The sequence below is a fragment of the Ixodes scapularis genome, unplaced genomic scaffold (genome assembly GCF_016920785.2).
Source record: "Ixodes scapularis isolate PalLabHiFi unplaced genomic scaffold, ASM1692078v2 PGA_scaffold7__128_contigs__length_106722199, whole genome shotgun sequence".
Taxonomy (NCBI): Eukaryota; Metazoa; Arthropoda; class Arachnida; order Ixodida; family Ixodidae; genus Ixodes; species Ixodes scapularis.
The window spans coordinates 61,755,063-61,770,997 of NW_024609882.1; positions in this window are offsets into that span (position 1 = coordinate 61,755,063).

A 15,935-nucleotide genomic window follows, 5' to 3' on the forward strand; every position below is an offset into this window, starting at 1 on the left:
TATTTCAGCTGTATTATGAATTAAGTAATTAGGAACACCAACAATCGTGTGCAACATGAGAGCACAGGCTTTATTTTTAGTATGTTTAAATTCGTTTTGAATCCAATGTTACCCTTTGAGATAAACATAAAATAGACGTATATTAAACTAGTTTTAAGATCACGTGTTTTTTGTTTGTTTTGTTTATCTCCACATTTTAAATAATTTGCTTTATTCCTAAATAAACGCAGTACGAGGTGCGCCGAAAAGGTTCCGACACTAATCTTGTAACATGAAAAGAAATAAAAGCATGGTGATGATATTGAAGGCAGCGAACTACGTTTGTCGGTATTCCTTGATGCGTCGTTCTGTGTCCATTTTAAAATGGCATACACAATTTTTGTAGACCATACGCTCGAGCACCATGGTGACATCAGGATGAACTGCAAATCAGAAAGAGAGTGAGTATAAAGTTTGAGCAACAATCGGCAAATCAGGAACAGCGACCTTGGAAATAACTCAAAAGGGGTATGGCGAGACAGCAGTGAGCCGTGGCAGGTGTTTTTAGTGGCGTTTGCGCTTCAAAACAAGCGGAACATCACTGAAAGACAGAGACCGGTCAGGAAGGTTGCCGTAGCCGACTCCATCGTGTAGTGCTGTTTTGTGATTCTTAAAGAGCATGTGCCACTCAAAATATGTTGCACGACCCGCTGTTTTTTTTTTTTTTTTTTTTTAATAAAGCTGCTGAGTAAATTGAAAGGTGTATGTTTCAAATTTGACACATTTGACGCACACTTAATGCTCGCTCTCGCTGCGTGTTGCGGCCTCTGTTGAAGTCACCAATGTACTCTTCCAATTGATCACAAAAGCTATTTAGCGCAGCTCCAAATGTTCAGGTAACAAAGACTTAGGTCATAATGACAATTGGCAGACCCTGCCTTTGACTGATGTGCGCGAGTAACGGCGCATCCCCCTCTTCTTAAGCTGCTAATATAGTATCTGAAGTGTTTCGATCGCGCCTTGTATATCAAGGTAACTGAAAAACTGAAACAGTTTTCCCCCGGGCATGCACACCTCGTCATTGCGGCTTCATTTGCTTCGTCACCTTATTGCCTCATTACCTCATCGATTCATTGCCTCATTGCCACACTATACTTGCGGCTTTTGGGATACCCGAAGCGGAGTTTGTGCACAAGGAATTTAGTTATGCTTATCGAGCGCACGCGCTGGTTTCAGGGGAGTCAGGCGCACGTGCGATTCGCCCCTCCTTATGGCGCGCATGCTTAGTTCGCTTGGCGATTCCTTTACCGGACGGCAGCAGTCTTCCATGGCCTTGCAGGGGAATGAGAAGTGCTGAAGAAAGGGTAATTGAACAGAAGCGGTAACGTGCTGTGTATGACTGTGCTCGACGTGCGAAAAAGACGACGGTGGAGAGAGCAACATTGGGGTAGTGATATAGACTCAAGCCTTCATAGAAGATAATAGAGCCCTTCCATACGCACAGATTACCCGCGGACTGACCGCGGATATCCATAGTACACTGGCGGAAGAGGGTACAAATAAATGAGTTTTTGCGGATCGCGGATCCGACACGGATATCCGCGGGTCAGGAGCTAAGGTTGTTGCCGGTGCGGCCAATAAACCTCTGTGACCGCGGAGTTTAAAGTGAATACGTGAGTGAGTCATCATAAAATGCATGATAGAATGTTATAGTCGAGCAAAATATTCTCTTAAAAACCGTCGCAAATTGGGGAGATACGTGTTCTTTACGCCAAAAAGGAAGTGATTCTCAAGGAAGATCGACTTTAGAGTGCTCTATCTCGCCACAAATGTCGTTGCTACTAAGTAGTAAGAGATAGTGGGGCATCAATCTCCTTGAAAAAGTGTACTCATGTTTGGCATAAAAAAGACGAAAAGGTTCTTCGTGCAAAGAGGACCTTAAAAAATAAGATGCAAGATAATAGAAGTCTCCTTCCCCTTGCGGCGTGTGTGTGAATTTCTTTCTGCACATTTGGAAGTTTATGATAAGTATGTGGTTCAGAGTACACAGTTAAAAGTTTGGGATTAAAACTGAAACCAATAGGAGGTTTTGCTATTATTTAATGCTGCCTAATATTTTCTCATTTGTGTACTTGAGGTTTAGCACTTAAATACGAATACATCGCTGTGATAAGTGACCACCTTTCCACTCCAACGAAAAATATTGGAGTGGAAAGGTACTCACTCATCATTCTCTAACCTAAATAAAATGACGCACTGTTATTAATCTATCCTTTGCTAATTTTCATGCTTAGAAAATATGCGTTTGCTCGAAAAGGTTTGTACAGAAAAAATAATGAAAAGTAAGTATATTAAAACGCATATGCTTTTGAGCACACCCTTTAGGCGGACTGCCACAAACTAACAAGCTTAGCTCATAAGTGCGATCATCTTTCCAGCTAGGCCAAGCGTATCTGGAAGAATATATAGCTTATAATATTTACATTGATAAATTCGATAAAACATAATGCAATAAAATAATTACTTTCACCTTATTCTAACTAAAATAGTTTTTTCTTGTTACAAGATTAACACACTTCTTAAAAGTTATAACTGATAAGCTACTATCATAGTTATTTTTCTCTTTTATTCATGCTAAATTTTGAAATGAATGTGTGGATGCGGTTCAGATGCCTAAACAAAGTTTCCGGATACAATAGTTGAAGAACATCGCGGATGTGGTTTGTACGCGGATACAATCTGCGGATACGGTTCGGGTGCGAGTTCAAAATCTGCGGATGCGGATCAGATGCTCATGACCAAAGAGTTATTGGAGGCAGTGCTCTAAAGATAAGTAAAGCTGTCGTATTGCGCCGTAGTTTTCATGCAGCGATGTATGTCATAAAGAGAGCACCGTTTTTGTTTTGTTTTTTCACCCTAGACACCATATGACTCCAATAATCAAAAAATACACAACCTGCTTAACAAAATTTAAAATAAAAAACCCAAAATAGGAACAACGCGAATGTCACACAACGACACACACCGTCCCATACAGAAAACCAACACCCGAACACGCCGTCTTCATATGGGACGGAGTGTATGGCTGTTTTTTTTTTCTGTCGTTCGCAGTCTCCGGTTTATTATTGGTGGAATATAACCGTCGTTCATTCCCCCTTAAGCTGACAGTGCGTTGGAAGCTACATGAACGTCGGAACAAATCAACCGCCCCGCTTGCAGCCCCTGCCCTCCATTTAGGAGTTTGTACGGGCAGGAGCGTGTTACTGGGCGAGTGAGAGATAGGTGATTTTATGGACCACAAACCCAAACCACTTAATGCACTGCCTGCTTTGAGGTGAAACAAGTACAGTTATGTTTAACGCGCGAATATATATATATATATATATATATATATATATATATATATATATATATATATATATATATACATATATATATTCGCAACTCCAGCGACCTATAGGGGGTGCCACCACCTAACAAACATGGCGGCTGAGTCCAGGTCGCGTCGGCTCGGCCGGGCCGCCTGAACAGGTGGCGCGTTGAATTTAACAGATTTTATTTTGTTTAATGCCCAATTTTATAGGTATTTGAACTGAGACGGTTAAGTGTAGCAGGCGCACATAAACTTGCAAAGCATGGTTTTGTTTTCCCGTTTTTGTTTTTGCTCTTTTCATGTCAAACTTTCCTTTCGGAGATTTCGTTCAAAACCGAAACTATGGGCTCCGGAGAGACGGTAATATACTAATCAGTTTTGATCATCTAAGGAAAGCGGCAACGACTACAGAATTCTTCCACCGAGAGTAATTTTCAGCTAACTAACATGCCTCGACCATGCGACTTCTCTGTCCGCGAAATCGAGGTTTTGTGCGTATCCGCGTTTAAGAAACAGCTCCAGTCGTCTTCTCTGTCAACAACACAGGCTGCAGGAAAATTACGAAAATTAAGCAAGCGCTTCTTGAGCTAAGGAGAATGTTAACCCGCCGGCACCCCACTAAGCAGCTGATACTCGTATTTCAATTCAGGTTTTAGTAGCAATCAAGAAGTCATTTTGACGAGCGGGTTATGTATTATATTACGTACTATGTCCCACTAAAGCGATATTAGTATATTCTTCGGGTTGAAATATGAGCTTAGTTGACTAGATATTAGGTGAACTGCCGAATAAAAGTCTATTTGACAGACAGAGAGATACTACTTAAACTTAGCCAAATGGTTCTAGCCGGCAGAATGGAGGCAAACTGAAGAGAGTCTACATTGGAGTTCACGCAGAACCTCTCTGCAGGCATTGAACTTTACTTCGAATCCTGAACGGAGAAAAGAAGTATTTCTTTTGTGGCCGGTCAACCTGAGCAATGTAGACATATGTTGCTGCTGGCTTCGACGGGGGTATAATATAAATATTGGAGGCGCGATAGAACAAAATGCCGTGACAGCTTCTAACGTTGCGAGACGCCTTTTGAAAACAGATAATTTCCCTCATTCATCATTTGCAGTGAGCAGGTTTTCCTGAATCAAGTAATTGCGAAATCAGCCCAACTCCTTCAGAGTGGTCCAGGGGCTTTTTCGGCGAAAAGCAGCCAAGATGAATAGCCAACGCACCGACCGGCGTCGGTTGCTGAAACTTGAGGCTAATCGAACACAACCAAGCTCAAGAAAAGCAGCTATCGAACCTTCCCATTCACTTGACTGCAACATTGGTGTTCTTTCCAGTGAAACGCCTCGTCTGTTGTCCTAAATCCACTGTTCTACATACTTATAAAGAAACCCTTTATCAGTTACCAAGTAGTCGTTACTTTGAATGTGATTCGAGACAGGCAAGAAATCAAAACGTTTTTCCGTGGTTCCTCCCCCTCCAAAAAATCGAACGCACGTGACCGTGTGTTGTGGAGTAAACGGGCTTTCAAACACGTGATGGAAGGAAACCATCTACTGAAACTTCACCACACTAATGAACACTCAGGCGAACTTAAGGAATTTTCGGACCTTCGTGAAATTACACTGTTCGCCATCGCGCCGACAACACCTGTCCGCGAAAGCCACCAGAGACGGGAAGGGGCGCGGAGTGACCTGGACCGGCTGGTTCCCGGTTTTCCCGCTTGGCGGCATCCGTTTTGCTGGAGTCGCGAATAATGTTTTTGAGAAAATGAGGTACAACGGATCACACGAATCATGTTTAAGACGGGATGAAGAAACTTTCTTGAAGTTTCAACACGCCAGTTAGGTCATCATTTTGCTTCAGTTCCAGCTTCCGTCTTGCTCTAGCGCACTTTATTTTCAGTCGCACAAGGAAAGCGGCGTCCGTGCACGGTTTGCATTGGATAGGCAATATAGGCTTGGTTTAGTTTTTTTGCTAGAGCTAAAAAAAATAACGACCGCAGCGGTGTTCTTTTTTCTGCCGCTGCATTGTTTGTGGCAATATTTCCAACTACAATGCCATTAATCGGTGCGCTGTGTAACGAATAAGTGTGTCGAGAAACTGATAGAGAGGAGTAGACCAGAGCACGTGGGAACGTCAGAACGCCGAGCTCTGGTTCGAATGATCAGTGGCTGGGCCTAAATCAAGCTGCCTTTGTCTCCACCGCACTCCTCGAACTCATTAGGACGCAGAATGTCGGTGTCGGCGTTAAACACTCGCATTCAATTATGCTCGACGAGTCTATTGAAAAAAAATGTAGCTAATTTTAGGTTTGCCCAATAACCATTCCAACCACTTCGTGACTTCCTGACTTGACCGCGTGCTCTCGTCTCCTCCTGTTCCTCCGTTTGTCTGCGCATATGATACATAATAGTCAACGTCCTTATTTGACATTTGTTTTATTTGGTCAAGAATGTTTAACATTACAATGGATGATATTCTTTTATTCCTGAAAAAATTATAGGCGCTACTGCGCCTCAAGGAACTACCAAAATCTAATGAAAAAAAAATATCCGGATATTTTTAGCCTTATAAATTAACGAACGAGTGCTTGTACCATATATGACATATTTTGTATTTACGAATACAATGTTTTGTGAAAAAAGCGTAGAAATATTTTTTGCTTTTGTTACAGCAAGGGTCCACGCCAAGCTTCCGAATTTTACAAAAATGAGTGCTCGACTTCGGAAAAGCTGGCACCTCTGCCTCGAACCCATCCACTGTAGCCAATGGCTCAGCTGATCAAGTCGAATGTCCCGAGGAAGAACGTGTGCGGAAGGCTTCTTTTTTCGGTTCCAATCTCGCGTTGAAGTTCTGCTGGTGATCTTCGCCTTTTGATAACCACCATAACGTGTTGAGAGGCGCTGGACGACTTCTTTCGGGAAAGTAGCAATATGAACTGCACAGGAATCTTCTTTGCTTCTTTTGAAGAAAATCTATGAGTCTACCACGGTGAGGTCAATGAGGTTTTAAAATAGCTTGATGCGAAACTTCCTAGATCGCATGACAATCTTGCACCATCTCATGGGTCGATCCAAAAATTTCACTCCAAATATGTGCAGGATATATTGAACACTGATGTTGGGACATTCGAGCTGGGCCCTGGTTTTCGTCTTGAGACAGCATGGCTCCTCTTGCCCCCTTGAATCTAGTCCCACGAGCTTCGAAAGGATTGTGACACCCTTGTCCTTCCAAACGACAGCGGTCACATAAACCCCATCAATATGGATGACATTCTCCACTGCTGTTCCCCACACAATTCCTCCTTATATTGTCAAAGTAAAAAATCCCCAGTTTTGATAGCTGCATTACAGCATTTGGTGAACTGTAATATTTGTCAAAATAAGGCAGATGGTTCACGTTTCCAGGAATTAGCCTGCTGGTTGCCACTAGAATGTTCGCGGTGGCACCGATGTATGACACCGCTGGTCGTCTTTGGGATGGGCAGTGTTCTACCCGGAGTAGATCTCGACATCGCTAGCATAAGCCGACACACCGCTAAGCACGAACTGCTTGTAGCCCACTTTGGGCTGTTTGTTTGGTATGTATTGCTTCAAGCAATCGCAGGCTTTAGTGTTGCAGATTTCCTCGAGCAGTGAGAGGTATTTTTAAACGGAGACTAAAAGAAATCTTGTCCTCAAAGCTTGGAAGACTGGTCTGACGTTAAAAAAACTTGTTACGTGTTTTTTTGTTTTGTTTTTTTCAGAACCAGTTTCTTTGTTGTTGCAGAAGTGAAAGAGCCGCCGTGTTTTTTGAAGCTCAATAAAACAATTTCGAAGACATTTTTTACCGTTCCGACCTCTGCGTTTCAGTAGTCTCAGATACTTGGCAAGCACACCAGTAGCAAGCAAATGCTAATTTCGAGGTACAATTTACATCAGCTGGAGTCGTCTGTGTAGGCTTATCAGCGTGAGACCACGGGCTATAAAGCGAGGACTGTTCTGCAATCAATGTTATCAGTTCGCTCTAAAATACAGAAAAATCTGATATGGTTTTTCTATTGCCTTTACTCCGGCAGGCAGGGCTGGGTTTTCTCGAAATTCTGTGTTTAGTAAAGAGATGAGGAATTATGTTTTTTTTTGCTTTTTTTTAACTACACGCTTGCTCCAGTTCGGCATTAAAGCTTGGGGCGTCTGGAGCAGTATATGAAATTTCTTCACCAATAAATCTGGCATGATCTTCACACCTATCAGGTGCAAACTCTAAATCATCACTTTCCTTGCACTCCAGAGAAAAAAAATGTTTTTGATTTCTTCTTCCTTGAGGGAATTACTTGAGGCCGTATTTCAATTGCAAAACAAATATCAGCATTATAACGCTAGTTTTTTTCTAACAAAATATGTTCAAGTCGACATGAAAATGAAAGCCTCCACCCACTACTTCTCCATTAATAATTTTTATAAAATAAAATTGCGCTCCTTCTCGATCATGCACACGGGAACATTTTGCTACCTTGCTTGGCCGCCTGATATAGGCGGCCAAGCAAGCCGTTCGCATCATCAAGGAGGAACGCTTACCGTTCATCTACAAGATTCCCATATACTCTTACCCCGAGTGTAAAACATAAAAAGGCCATAATTACTTTACCCACCTTACCTAGTCAGTTTCGCCCTAACTCACTCCCGAAAAATTCTAGGCCGTATCTTCGAGAAGCTGAAGGTAATAGGGAAGGCGCTGACCGTGTTTTTGCTGACGAACACATATTGTCCCGACAACGAGGCACATTCTCTTTTCTCTCCAACCAGCTTTCGCGCTGATGCATTGTCACACACTGCTGCCGCTGTCGACGCTCTCTTCTCATTCTCAACGTTTTTTTTTCTTTCTTTGATTTTGGGCAGAAGTTAGCCGATTAAACATATGCATTTAGTTCAGAAGCTATGTCAGGCATTGTGCCTTTATATCTGTCTCCTCTGCGGAAACAAATCCACAAAACAAATAAATGAAAAAAAAAAAAAACAGTAACAAGCAAATACTTGCGCCAATATTTCATGTTTCGAGTAACGTACATACGTTACTTATATCAAGTAAACGCTACCACACGTTACTTCTTTCAAGTAACGGGTTACGTGGTTATATTACTCGTTACGTCTTGCTAAACCTAAAAGAAGCATACTTACAAATGTTGGTGTTTCCATACATTGTTTTAACTGAAGTACGGACGGAGTCGGTGCTACAAGGTGATGGGACGAATCGAACTGTGTTAAAAGGGCACCGTCATGGTGATCGCTATGTCTCTATACGTGTTCTATCATCGCCGAAGGGATCCAAAACAAAAAAAGGCCCAGTTACATGCGGTTTCGAGACATTTTGATTGGTCTCACTGGCTCGAAGCGTCTGCTGCGTCTGTACTTAAGGTGAAACAAAGTATATCAACCAAGTTATTAATTATTGAACTCATTCGACACACTTACAATGTTGGCGGTTATTTTGCTCACACAAAGAGTCTCACTCTAGAGAAAACCCAGCGTCGAAGCCCTTTGTCGCAGATTAAAAAAGCGCTGCCGCCAAGGAAAAAAGAAAAAGGTGTTACAGTGAATTTATGAACAAAAAGTAACACATAATTAACGTGCGTTACTTTCTATCGGTAACGGTAACGCATTCCTTTTATATAAAGATAACGTAAATAAGTAACGCTTTCCTTTCTTTTTGTTGCAAATAACGAGGAGCATACGTCGTTACTTTTTATTGGTAACGCCTGCAAAACTGGTCCTAAGTCACCTCTTCAGTCGATCTAAGCAGTTTTGCGACGGGCCTGCTTGCCAGCCTCGTCTTTGAAGTCATTTGTCTTTTTCGCGTCTCCCCTTGTGCCGCTCGTTGTTCAATGTTTCCCAGCTGCTCCTCGCCATCCTTTAATTTCTGTGTCGATGCTCTGCCGTTGGCCTTTCTGGGACAACTTCCCTTATCGATCCCTCGTTCCACTTTCAACCCGCAAGATAAACTCCTCCTTCTCCGTGATCTGTCGATCACAGTTTCCTACACATTCTTTGTAGAAACCGTGTCTCGAACACGTACGCACGATCGGACACCACCTTTCCAGAAGCAATAGAAAACGACGAGGTCACCACAGCTCCGACGACTTCATTAAATAATGAGCACATGATTGGAAACGTAAAAAATAAACATAAAAATGAAAATCATTAAATGAAACGCTGAGAGGTCGCGCGTCTCTACGGCACAGGCAAAAATGTTGCCAAGAAATTATGCTGCTCGCTGATGTAACGTCTGCCTCGCTCCCGCGTTACAAAACAAATCAGTGGTGAGCGGCTGTTGGGACCTCACGTCAGAACTAGCATGACCGGGGCTTGACGGTGACTGCAGGCTTGAACTGGCGTCAAACGACACCTAAAGGCCCCGAAAACGCGTCCTCGGACTTTTTTTTTTCTTCTAACCTTTAAATTTTTCGTCTAACTTACCAAACGCAACGACACGAATACTTCGTAGTTGTCGAGTTTCGATGTAAATCGGCGCGCAAGTAAAGCGCAACTTTAAACAAAATCACGGACGCGGGGCAGTACTTAAGGGTGACTCATTCCATTAGATTGGTAGTGGTGTGTACCTGATCTGATACACCATACATTCGTGCCCTGCCTAACAACATAGGTGGATACACCACGTCCATTTGGCTTGCATTGTATGTGATACACCGTCCATTGCAGGGTTCAAAAACAAGATATTCGTTAAAGATGATTTGGACCTGTTGGAAAAAATGGCAGACACTGAAACATATGTCTAATGGCTTCATTATCTACTCCAGTAAATGAAATATTTTGAATAACCTCGAACATTAATATTCTTAGCATATGTTGCTTAGGCACTATCTCATCAATGGCGCCACGGCTACCAAAGGTAAAGGGACGAGAGTGCGACTCTAGCGGTTGACGAAAAAGGAAATACGAAAAGAGGGAACTCCCTTTTTCCGGCATTGTCTGCCTTCTCATATCCATTCTCCCCCTCGGAGGCTCGCCCGTCACCCAAAGATCGTACACAAGCTGTTTTTCTTCTCTTGCACCCGCGGATAGAGTTTATAGACTATTGAATGGCGACAAGCATACACTGTAGTCGTGCTGTGGAACGTTAATAACAACATTTTGTATTGGGTGCTATGGACGACAAATGTGACAGTTGTACACGGCTTCCAACACAAACTAAGCGAGGATGGCGCCGTGCTATCCCGCAAAATTTGTTTCTGACTGATGTGTGCACGGTGATGCAAAAATTTGACATTGCTTTTCGCGCACGAAATGTTTGTCGTGCTTGTGTTTCTGTTTTAGTTTCTACGAGTATCTATTAGCACAATGATTTGAGAAGCTATGCTTATGTTTCAGCTTTTTTTCTTTGGCCAATAAGAATAATAAGAAAAAAAACTTGTAAAGCTTTGTAATAGGCAAGACTCGCGGAAAGTTGACACTATAGTGTATATGCGCTCCTTGGTGCAATTATAATGTTCAATCTTTGGCACTGGGACATGCACTAGTATATTGTAAAGTTCTGCCACCGATGGGCCTGGCGTACCTACACGAATAGGAAAACATTTTTTTTATCAAGTAAGCTTGCCTTTTTACGCCATGTATTCCACACAAAAGGTCACTATTCATAATCACGTCAAACCTCATATTAAAATACACATATTTATCTTCCTGTTTTGTATTCTCTTCTGAATTATAATCCGCGCAAATTTCGAACTCTAATTGGTAAGTGAGCACGCCATGTTTTAATTTAAAAAGAGCAAAGCGATTCATTTTTTGCATCGGAGCACGGATACGATTCTTTTTGAGCAAGCCGTGCCATTTTAATATTCACGGAACTGTATTATCACCGCGAAAAAAGTGGCTATTATTGGGTTAAAAATATACAACGCCCTAAAACACTGTGAACTTAAAAAAGGGACATTAATAAAGAGCAAGTTTAAGGAATGCGGGAGCAGCAATTAAGAACTTGAATTTACGTTCGGCCTGAACAGCTGCGCTCCAAGTAAGCGCTGCTTGGCTACAGCGCCCCTTGTCGACCACTAGGTGTCGTAAATCTTGCCGCCGTCCACAATGATTGCTTACAAACATTTTATTGCGTCACGTGTTTTATTTTTCTCTCCGTGTCTTAAGCTCTTGATCCATTATGGCAGAGAGTGTTTCATTGTTTACGTAACCCATATTTCATTTCATGTAGGCGGAAATCCATGCATGCCTTAACTTTGTTTTTAAGACGTTTCAATTGCTTTTATTCACATTCGCACGGATAAGTTTCTGGTGAGAGTAATTGTGGACAATCTCTAGGTTGCTTGATGTTTTTTTTTTTTTTTTTTATTGTGGACACGATTTAGTGCAAGGTTTACCCGCCGCATTATTTCTTGCATACTAAAATCAATTCTAACGATGCTAACTTAACGTTATTGATCTCAGAGTGTACTGAACACTCCAGCAGTAGTAGAAATGTTGTACAGAATTAGAAAAACGTGCACAATACGGAAGTGTCACCAGAAAAAAAAAATAATAGGAGAAGTCATATAACAGAATTCGCGTACATACCGATTCCTTTTTGTTTCTGTGGGGGGAGGGCGGGGGGGGGGGGGGGGGGGGGGACAAGTGCCAAGGCTTTGACAGTGAAGCGAATGTAAGCACAATAATATTTAGCATGGCTAAACACTAAACTGCAGGTCTATGAGACGTTGCTGAGTGTCTTTCACGCTTTAATTTTCTAAGTCATCTTGGATAAAACAAAAAAAAAATGATGTTAGAGGTCCAAGAAGCCGTCTGTGCCCTGTCTTTTTTACTAAAACGAATACAATAAATAAGACATGAAGTTTCAGACCACGAAGGCACCGTGGATGTATCGATGCAATAAATTTGAATACGTAGGCGTCGGGAGCGCAGCTACTCAAGCGACCTGATAATTATGTAATGTGATGTTTTTTTTTTTTTGCGGGTTCACTGTTTTTGTTTTGCTTCACTAGTCTGACAGACGGAATGACAACTATATCTAAAGCACCTTAGATGAGTTTAAGAAGCCGATTTCACAGGCTCTTGCTTCGTGATTTACCACAGAAGCATGATTAGTTCTTGCATCCGTTTTGTTAAAATCATTCCAAAACCTCACCTCAATGTTAAGGTACGATAAAAACCAACACTTTCACTTTGGCTCGAAGCATAATTTGGTCTTTTGAGACTAAAAGTAGAAACAAAAATGGTCTGGTTTCTATCGGTGTGTGACAGTTGATAAAACTTAACATTATATTAAATTAAAAAAAAAAATAGCGTGGCCTTGCTTTTTTTTTGTTTTTGCCTAATAAAACAACCTCTTCTCCATTAGGGTTTTTATTTTTCACTTTGACTCATGAAAGGCAACTCCATTTCGGCTCATAAAACTATATGCATTTTAGTTGTAACTTTAGATCTAAAACAGACTGGACTTGATAATATTAACAGAACTAAATTAAATTCACACCCTAACCATGCGTCTGTACTAAATTATGATGTTATAGCCCGTAAAACTGAATATTTAGACCTCTTTGAATTGAGCGAAGCCGTATTTTATTTCCTATATATTTTCTGTTCTTTGACAAATGGAGACTCCACATTTAAAGGGGAAAAACGCATGTGCATCAGGCCTTATAATTGCAATTCACAATTAAAAATTATATATTAATATTTTTATTGAATTGCTCGTTAGATTGCACAAACGTTGCTTTGCTAAAAATTTTGAAAATTATTTTACTGTTTCAGGCGCAACAAAAGCCACCTCAGATCGCGGAAAAACTTATTTCTGCAGAGCGAGTCCGAGTTACGTGAGAGTATGAGTTCCGGATGAAGAACGTCAACGAGAGAAAGTGGTTTGCGTAAACAAAATGGCTATGGCGGTAGGCAATATTTCTGGACAACCGCGACGAGTAATCATTTCTTTATCATTTATTTTAAAACAACAATCGAGTAGAACTTGGATATCCAATTGTAGCGACACGGGTAGAATACGTCAAAACTGCTCGGAATCGAAAAGACGTGAGCTAAAAAACTGAAAAACTACAATCATGGCATTTAAAGAGAAAGAGGCTCAGTTGTAAAAATAATCAGACTATTTCAAGTTTAGTTATTTTATATGTACAAAAAACTGCCCGCCGAAATGAAGTCATGGAAGGAGAGGTATATCTAAAAAAAATTGTTAGGAAAATCACTAAAGGCCCCAGAATTGTGTGCAAGACGCGTAAGCGGAAACAGTTGCATTACTCCGTTTTTTTTTTTTTTTTAGATGTACCTTTACCTGGATGTTTCGCGTATTTGTTCCGAATTTGCAGAAAACTCAGAAACCTAATATTTCCAAGTTGTATTTAAGCTAAATGGCGGGACGGTAATTTTTTTTATTTTATTTTGAATATGCTCCAAGTAAATTGTGTGTTTATATCGTGTCCCACATAGATTAATTGAACTACATGGTCCAACTTTTTACAACATTATTTCTCATTTGATGTAGCTAATATTATTAATCCTAAATTACTCAATCGGCAACTTACACTAAAGATAAAATCTAGCCCGGGGAAAAAAACTATGTTCATTAGGCTTTGTTCTAAAGTGATTAGCCAATGACCAATATATGAAGTTGGGCTTGATAGCTTTGAAGGTTAAAATCAGGCTTCTGCCCACGTAACACTAAACTAAAAAGAATCATACAAAGCGTGAGGACCATTCGAACAGCTATCTAACTCTATCGCCTTATTACTTTAACTATCAGGTAAGTGATAACATTGGATTACCTAGTTACAAGCCCTGATCGCTTGCAAGTCTTCGCCTTGCCCTCTCATTGAAATTCCGAATTTTGATTTATTCCCTTTCGACCATTTGGAATCAGGGTCTAGGTGAAACGAGAAACCTAATAAACTCCAATCTTGCCTGTCAAGGCTAATGTGTTTAGTAGAAGTGTCAGTCACTCGATGAAATATTTGAGCTCAATTGTGGTACAGCGCATTTTCAAATTAAGACGACATCTATTGTCACCTATAAAGTATCAATGAACGCTAATTGAGCCCAATGAAGACCCTTTGCTTGGAACAAACGATAAACGTGAGCTTGTTCTGATCATGTGTTGCGAAGAATAATGAAAAAATAGAATTTCTGGCACGCTATTGTGGTACATACACGTTCAGCTTTTCTATTCAGACCTGCCATGCCGTGTCACATGTTGAAAAACATGTTAGATGCAGGGAAATGGGAGGAATCGCAATACAATAGGTTTAATGTGGAGACGCCCACAGAAGGAAAGCAAACTATTGTCTCCCTTTATCGCGAATTGACTGTTGCGCCTGTATTGAAGTACGGCACGAAACTCTAGGCTTAAAAAAGCACATTGTAATAAGATAAAGAAAGCTGTATACGCATAAGGTGAAAAGCAATGTTATAAAAAAGACCATCGACAGAGCCATTTGGAGGACAGTAAAGCGCGATCCAAACCAACGCTTCTTTTTGCGCCTGTAGGTCGTGCGGCTGCGGATGTGACGTATTTTCGTGACGTCGCGCCGCTTCTTCGCTCCTTCCGGGCGCGCACAAGAAAGTTGGTTGATTTCAACTTCTTCTCAACGCGCACAAAAACGCGCGGTGACGTAGTAGGGCGCTCCTGTGTCCCGGCCAATCAGTGGAGGGCAAGCTAGTTCCGGCTCCGCGTTTCTCGCCGTCTGGCTGCCCTCTCCTCCCCTCCTTTTATTCTCTTCCAACATGACAACGCGATCTCTCTCTCTCTCTTTCTCTCGCCGTCTGGCCGGCCAGTCTGTCGCAGTTGCACTTTGCTTGTGCGCTCGTGCCTGCGTGCGCGCGTGCGCGCTCGCCCGAAGTTTCGCCCGTCCAAACCAAAGCGCACGGTTCTCACTCAGAAAGCGCGCCCGGAAACAGCAAAAACGCCACGAAATGCGTCACATCCGCAGCCGCACGACCTACAGGCGCAAAAAGAAGCGTTGGTTTGGATCGCGCTTAAAGGAACCATCTGAATTCAGGAGCGCTCACGCATCTATCGACATATCGGGGTGAAGGTTTTCTTCAAGGAAGACCTCAATGATTGCGCCTTCATAACGGAAATTGCAGTGGCAGCCGACATGCTCGCTTTTATTTAGCTGCTTTTGGCAGCCTCAATTATTGTTGTGTTAGGTGCCTACTTCCTTTCTGGTGTAGGGCTAGTTCAATTGACATTCTGGGCATCGGCGGGACCAGAAATGCGAAGAGAACAATACTCTCCCATTAGCCAAAAGGAAAAGAATGCTCCATACTTATAACTTTATTGATGGGGATGTGGTGACTCTTTATATATTTGGGGCTTTATTTTTTTTAGTTTTGCTTGCTACGCGTCTCCCGTTGCCGATTTCTTGCATTACGTTCACGTATTTGGAGCCAAGTGGCTGCCTAGGCGTTTGTACGAGTTATTTCTTATTTCTTGTTTTCTGTCGCGTTGCTGAAAATGTAATTTCGCCAATTTAGCAATTCTTGGTAAAAATTTATGGACAAAAGCCGCTTGGATTTTAAAAACCGGTACCAAATTCTGCGAGATTTTTTTAGTATATTTATGTAGCATA